Source organism: Equus przewalskii, chromosome 1 (assembly GCF_037783145.1).
Source record: "Equus przewalskii isolate Varuska chromosome 1, EquPr2, whole genome shotgun sequence".
Classification (NCBI taxonomy): Eukaryota; Metazoa; Chordata; class Mammalia; order Perissodactyla; family Equidae; genus Equus; species Equus przewalskii.
In genome coordinates this window covers 8,682,974-8,690,969 of record NC_091831.1, presented here as the reverse complement: position 1 = coordinate 8,690,969, position 7,996 = coordinate 8,682,974, and positions in this window count along the sequence as shown.

The window sequence follows — 7,996 nt, the reverse complement described above, 5'->3', positions numbered from 1 at the left end:
TTGTACCAGTACCATGCTGTTTTGATTACTACAGCTTTGTAGTATATTTTGAAGTCAGGGATTGTGATACCTCCAGTTTTGTTCTTTTTTCTCAGGATTGCTTTAGCTATTCAGGGTCTTTTGTTGCCCCATATGAGTTTTAGGATTCTTTGTTCTATTTCTGTGAAGAATGTCCTTGGGATTCTGATTGAGATTTCATTGAATCTGCAGATTGCTTTAGGTAGCATGGACATTTTAACTATGTTTATTCTTCCAATCCATGTGCATGGAGTATCTTTCCATTTCATTATGTCCTCATCAATTTCTTTCAGTACTGTTTTATAGTTTTCATTGTATAGGTCCTCCACTTCTTTGGTTAAATTTATTCCAAGATATTGTATTCTTTTGTTGCAATTGTGAATGGGTTCTGTTCTTGAGTTCTCTTTCTGTTAGTTCATTATTACAGTATGGAAATGCAGCTGATTTTTGTAAGTTGATTTTGTGCCTTGCAACTTTGCTGCAATTGTTCATTATTTCTAATAGTTTTCTGATGGATTCTTTAGGGTTTTCTATATATAAAGTCATGTCATCTGCAAATAGCGAGAGTTTCACTTCTTCATTGCCTATTTGGCAATGAAATCCTTTTACGTCTTTTTCTTGCCTAATTGCTCTGGCCAAAACCTCCAGTACTATGTTGAATAAGAGTGGTGAGAGTGGGCACCCTTATCTTGTTCCTGTTCTCAGAGGGATGGCTTTCCGTTTTCCCCCATTGAGTATGACATTGGCTGTGGGCTTGTCAAACATAAATGGACAATTTTCAAGTTGAATTTCCATTTGCTCATTTCTAGTATACAGAAAAAAACTAATTTTTGCATATTCATCTTCTATCCCGTAACCTTACTAAACTCAAATGTTAGTTCTAATAGCTTTTTTGTAGACTCTCTAGGACTTTCTACAGACAGAAGGCTGTTGTTTAAGAATAAACACAGTCTAATTTCTTTCTTTCCAATCAAGATGCCATTTATTCTTTTTATTGCCATATTGCTCTGGTTAGAACTGACTAGTCAACTGGCTGCATTGCTGAATGGAAGTGGTGAGACTGGACATCCTTGACTTGTTCTTGAACTTGGAAGGAAAACACTTACCCTTCACCACTGAGTATGATACCAGCTGCAGGCTTTTCATAAATGACTTTATCTGGTGAGGAAATTCCCTTCTCTTCCTAGGTTTCTGAGAGTTTTAACCAGGAACAGAAATAGTATCTTGACTTATGCTTTTTCTTAATCCATTGAGATTTATTCATAATTCTTATAAATAGGTTTATTTAACCTATTAATAGAGAGAATTACAATTATAGATTTTCAACTTTAAAACACCTTGCATTTCTGGAATAAACCACTTTAGGTCATGATGCATTATCTTTTTAATTTATTGCTGGAATCAATTTGATAAAATATGGTTAACACTTTTTGCATGTATGAGGATTTTGGTCTATAATTTTCTTTTCTTGCAATATCTTTTTTTGGTTTTGTATGAGAGCAATACTGCCCTCATAGAATGAGTTGGAAAGTATGCCTTCCTCTTCAATTTCCTGGGAGAGTTTGCGCAGAATTGGTATAAATTTTTCCTTAAATATTTGGTAGTATGTGTTTGATGTAATTATTGATATGGGTTACTCCATTTGGGGCAGAAATGAAAGTCCCCAATGTATTTGTTTTTTCTCTCTCTCTCTTATAGCAGACTTGCCCCTCCAGCTCCACAGCCCTCATTTTTGCTCAAGTTCTGCATTGAGGTTCCACGCTGGTGATGTAAGATGCTGGTGGCCAGGCTCCCAAGACATGACAGGTAGAGCTTTTACAAGAACTTCACAGCAGTGAGGACTCTTCATTTTGAAAAGCCTGAAGCTGGAGGAATGGTCCCAAGCCCTTGTTCTCTTTTAACCTTTTGGTCTAATTGGAGAAAGCAGCTGACCCTTCCTGCTAGGGCAGCATCAGGGGCTATCCTAACGTTCTCGTGGGCTGGTGGAATTTGGAGACTTAGAATTCAGACTGAAACAAGTATACCTTGTTTCATAACAGAAAGAAGATAGTTAAAATACCCTATGATGTCTCCACGTCTCTCGACCTCAGAAGGAACTCAGGTCCCTGTCAGTGGCTCCTCTCGCGTGGGCAAATGCATAAATGCTCACTAATCTCTTCCCCTATCCTTGACTCTCTGGCTTTACTTAGAGAGGAAGAGAAAACAAACACCTGAATAAGTACAGTTATAGTTGCTATCTCCTCAAAAGATGTTTCTAATTTACTTTCAATTTAGGGCTGGCTCAAAACTTGGCAAAAAAAAAAAAAAAGATAATCTCCCTGGAACATACTAGGTGCTCAATAAATATCTGTTAAATAAATTAGAGAATGGATAAATGAGTACATGAACAAAAGGATCATCTTACAGACGTCCCATTTGGGAGGGGGTGTGGGATATCAGTCCATGAACTTTCCAAGGGAGCCATGAGTAGGCTCAGGGAGTCTGCAACATCCATGCTCCCCTCTCCCAATAAAAAACAGTGTACAAGTGGGGCTGTACAGATACGTGCAGTTTTTATATTCTCTGTGGGGTCCATGACCCAGGAGAGATTAAGAACCATTTCCTTCAGACCTTCAAACATGCTGATGAATGAAGAACATAAACAGTACTAATCTGCTCCCCATGGCCAAGTTTCTGGCTTATAAGGAAGGGTCAGACTCTCAGGACAGGCTTGATGTCTACACAAGAGATTTCCACATCTCTGAGCCACACAGCAGAGTTTCATTTATCGCATCTCCAAGTGCACAATTAACTTCCCCAGGCAGCAGACTCTAATGAAGCAAACCGATTATGGATCCATTAGAGCCTTGCAGAGGGCCATTAATCCTCCCCACAGCCCGGCCAGTGAGGGAAGCGGGTTTCTCTCCTGAGGAAGTGACTGAGCCTGGAGACAGTCATTTGTTCCCTTCAGAGCACTTCAGCCTCCAGTGGTCTCACCTTCCCAGAGGCCTAGGGTGGGGACAGGGGAGGCTTCACGTGTCCATGTGGGATGTCACAACAGAGAAAGGGGAGTGATGAAGGGAAAGAGGCACATGGCTAGGCCTCCCACTGCTCTGTTCATCACCAAAGAGGACATTTGGTTTTGGAGGATCATGGAATTTCCTTCATTTCCATTAAATTCCAAAATTATTGAGATTGCAAGAAACACAGTGGGCTCTGAAAAGAATTCAAAATGTGGACATGTCTATTTAATCTGAAGAACCAAATTGTGTTCTCTTGCAATTAAAATAAAAGACATGGACCATGGAAACTCTAAAAAAGATGGCTGAGGCAGGGTGCTGGGATGGGCCCTGCTCCCTGCTCAACCAGTCAATGGCTGCGGGACCTCAGGGCAGCCTCTCCCTCGCTCTCTGCCTCCATTTCCCCATCTGTAAAATTGCGCAGCTTAGACTAGATCTTGCTGCAGCCTGTAGCTTCAGCATGCCACGATTCCCTTTCAGTCTAAAAGGTTGTTGGCTCTGAACCCAATTAGGATAAATCAATTTCAGACAATGCTCATCCCCTCAGGCTCCGTTCTCCCCCCTCCTCCTCCCATCTGCCTGTCATTGTCAAAGTAACCACATATTGAATTCTCAAGGAGAAGGCCATCAGATCAAGGAGGGGAAGTGGCAAAAACCAATCTTAACAAAATATATTTGAGCTCCAAATAAAATTTCATCCTCTTCCCACTGGCAGATTTTATCGTTTTTTATTTCAGTTCAGTGCAGCTGAGCATATGGACAGGAGCTCGCTGTTGCCGGAGATGGAGAATAACAGGCCCGGACACAGGGTGCCCCCAGGATGATGGAGCACCCTCCACATGCTGTCATGGCGGGCACAAGGGAGCCCCCTGTTCTGCTTTCTCCAAGCCCTCCATGATGCCTGAACAGCCCCCCGTGGAAGTGAGTCTCTTTGGAAATTACATTTCATAACAGTAACAACCACGGCAGCTCTCACCTCTCGAGCACTCACCTGGGCAGACACAGGGCTCTGCACTTCGCCTGCAGTGTCTCAGTTAACACTCTGCGGGGGGGCCCTCTGGTTAGCTGCATTGTACAGATGAACAAACCAAGGCTCAGCAAGGATGGGTAACTTGCCAGGACCACAGAGCCAGTTGAGAGCAGACCACACTCTGCACTCCCCAGCCCTGGGACTCAGGAGACCCTCGGGCATTTCATCTCTAAAACGTAAGGGGTCATATCTGTTCTTGGGAGACCAGGATAATTTTTTTAAAGATAATGGATAATAACAGCTAATATTTATTGTGCTCATTCTATGCACCAAGCCCTGTACTGGGAGCTTTATTTGCACCAACTCATTTAATCCCCACAACAGCCCTATGAGGAGGGAGTACCGTCCTAATCCCCATTGTAAAGATGAGGAAACTGAGGCACAGAGAGACTGAATAACCTGCCCAAAGTCACACAGTAACTAGCAAGTAGCAGAGTTGACTACAGGTCTGGAATCTGCCCTAACCACCATGCTACAATGGTGCCTCTCAGTGGAGATTGCATGACACAGGACTCCCATGGACAGAAGTGACAGAGACCCAAACAGGCAAGCTCAAGCATAAAAGGAAATACCTTGGTTCATGAAATGGAAAAGTTCAGGCACAGCTGGCTCCAGGTGCTCAACCGATGTGTGGCATCCACCTCCTTCATCTCTCACTCTGCTTTCTCCTAGGCAGGCTCTGTTCTAAGCAGACTCTCTCCAACAGGTGACAAAGACGGTCCCAGGACTTCAGGCTTAGGCTCTACCCATCTGGCAACCACCACAGAGCAAGTGACTCCTTCCAGCAAAACTTCCAAGGTTGGGTCTCACTGGTTGAGCTTGAGCCACATCCCCATTCCTGAGCCAGTCTCTATGATTCAAGGGGGGCCTACAATTGAGAGTGGGGGGCTTCCCCAAAGGAAAATTGAGGGGCTATTCCCAAAGGATGGATAATAGCTGCTGGGCTGGCGGAAACATCAGCCATGCCTCCGACATGGAAGTACTTAGAATTCTGCCAGACAGGGTCAGACAGGGTCATTATTACTATAGGAGACCACAGTGTGCATGGCATTTGGACAAACCCAGGCTGAGAGACCTGCTTCCACAGAGGGGTTGGCAAGACGTCACAGTTTGGTCCAACATCACCATACACTTCCTTGGTCTCAGAAGGAGCGAGAAAGGAGCGTGGGTCTGCGACCCTGGGGTCTGCATTCCTCCCCTCGTTCTGTCATTCCCTGGCCGTGTGGCCTTGGGAAAGTGACCTAACCATACTCAGACTTGATTTTCTCATCTGGAAAATGGGAACCAGAAAACCTCGCTTGTAGGATTGCTGTCAGGATTGAAAGAGAAGAGGATCCAGGTGCCTGGAACCATCCTGGCACACATCAGGGGCTCAAAGGATGATTTTTAAAAGCCCACCTGCCAGCAGGCACCTGCACTCCTGAAAAGCCCTTTGGGCATCTGAACTGAGGACCAGAGGACCTTCAGGAAAGCAATTCCCCTTTGCCTTAGCTGTTGGCGGACTTCACAAAAAGAAGTTAAATAAAGCCAATGCTGTGACTCTCTTAGCTCTTTTCCAAGCCCCTTGACTCAGCAGTGGTGAAAACATGAGGAGAACCAGTCCCACCAAGCCAATCAATGGCAAAGACTAGCTCCGAGGTCCCCAGGGCCCAGTGCTCCGGCATTGAGGCTGCTGCCCTAAGAGGTCGGGAGACAGGAGAAGAGCAGGAAAGAGAAAGCTGCTCGCCCACTGCCACGACCAGTGGAAGCGCTCGTCCAGCTCTGCAGTCAGTGCTCTGTCTTGCTTGGCTGGGAGTTCCCAGGAGCAGGGGAAGCACTTTGTCACTATGAAATGCCACAAAAGTGGTTCTCAAAGAGGGCATCACAGGACCCGCAGCCCTTGGGGAACTAACAGATGTGCAGTGCATTCTGGGTGATTTGAATTCTGGAGAAAATCTGGCATCAAAATGTTAGGAAAGCCTCCTGTGGTGCAAAATTTAAAATAATGCAAATCTCCCTTTTCACATGTTCAAAATGTGTCAAGAATTGCATAACTGCAAACGAACGAGGTGTCAGTGGAGCTTTCTGTGCTGCCCATGTCAGCACCACCACAGCTAGTGAATAATCGTACCCTGCCCTTTATCCATGCTGCGAGAAATAGGTCTTGAATTATTCACATTGTGCACTGATACAGTAGCTTAAAGAATGGATCCTGTGCATGAAACAACCACCCTGACTTGAGAACAAGTGGCTGTGCTCAGACATGCTCCCTGCACATCACTGGCACTCCATACCATATTGGGGGAGGGGGGTGGGCAGAGGGGAGAGGAGTGGTGGGGAGGGAAGAAGGGAGATGATGGTTTAAATCAGGGGTCAGCTCATAGGCTGAATCCTTCCAGCACTGCTGCCCACCTGGGGCCTCAGCCCTGCTTCTCCTGGCCCTGGGGCACTGAGCTGTCGAAGACCAGCAAGAGGACACAGCTGCTCCTTCCTCCGGCCTCAGACCTCAAGCACATCCGGCCACTCACTGCCACGCACGCCACCCCCTGCTGCAACCGCTGCCAGTGTCCAGCCATCTATGGCCCAGCTCCGGGCCGGGACAGCATTGCAGGAGTGCCAACTTGCATTGGACAAGGGATCAGGAAACCCCCTTCTCTGCCCTGGAGGGCTCATCAGCCGAGCTGAGAGGAATCATGGAAGGACAGGAGAAGGGCTGTGAAAGAGGGGAAATCCAAGAAGCCTTCCTGGAGATGTGGCCCCTGAGATGGGCCCACCCACAGGGCATTGACCAGGGTGACTGCAAAGGCAGAAGGCATTTCAGAGTGAGAGTAGCCTGGCCAGCATCAGGGAGCAGGCAAGCGCAGAGTGTCTTCAAGGAGCCTTGTAGTCCATGTCTGCTTAAGAGCAGCCTTTTGCGCTCTGAGAGAGCCTCAGTGGAGCAGCCTGGCTGGGGCCGAGTGGCAGCTAGGGGTCCTGAATGGCAAGAGAAGAACCTCCTGGCAGCGAGGCTGTTGGAAACTCCAAGATGGGCAGCAGTGTGATCCGGACCGGCGCTCACATGAAACCTCACTGTTCAACCCACAGGTGCAGAGAGTGTAAATGAATGTGACAGCCTAACGGTGTCAGCTGCTGTTTGTGCACACAGTGTGCCAGCCATGTGCAAAACACTGTATGGGCACGATTTCATTTTATCCTCACAAAACCCTTATGAGATGGGGACGACAATTAACCCTGCTTTCCTAAAGAAGATGAGGTTCAGAGAGGTTAAGAAACTTACCCAAGGCCACTCAGCCAGGAAGTGGCAGGGACAGGGGTTTGAATCCAGGCCCTTGACTACTCTTTCTTAACCTCTTCCTGTGGCAGAAAGAAGATACCCAGCACATGGGCTGTAAACTGTTCTCTAATGCCGAATCATTTCCTCCAGATGGCCTCCACCACACTGTGTTAGAGCACCGGGTAGGCCCAGCTGTCCCTGGCTGTGGTGGTCTTCCCAGCAGTGCTCCTCAGCAGGGCTGGGCCTCCAGGGAGGCACCAGTGTCAGCCTGTCTCAGTCCCCGTGGCCTGGCCCAGAGCCTAGCTCATAGTAGGCATTCAGCAAATAACTGTGGGCTGAACAAATGGTTGCACTGCTGTTTGTAAGTGACTGAAACACAGCCCACGGCGGCCAGCTTTCCTCTTTAATCCCTGTTAAAAGGCAAAGTGAAGCTCTCCGAATATCTGCATGATCATGAGCGATCTTGAAGGTGAAACACGTTCCCCCAGATTACCCACCGTGTCTGGTTTCAAAGGACTTATATTCTTGTAGACTTTGGCTTCAAGATGGAACATGTCAAATTCTGACAGTCAGAACGAGAGCAGCTCCTGAGATGTTCAAAAAAGGCAGCAGCCAGCCCGTGACAGCCCTCCCAGCCCCCCAGGGAAGAGGCTGGGTAGGAGAAGCGGAGTCTTCATCTGGGTCGGCAGAAATGAG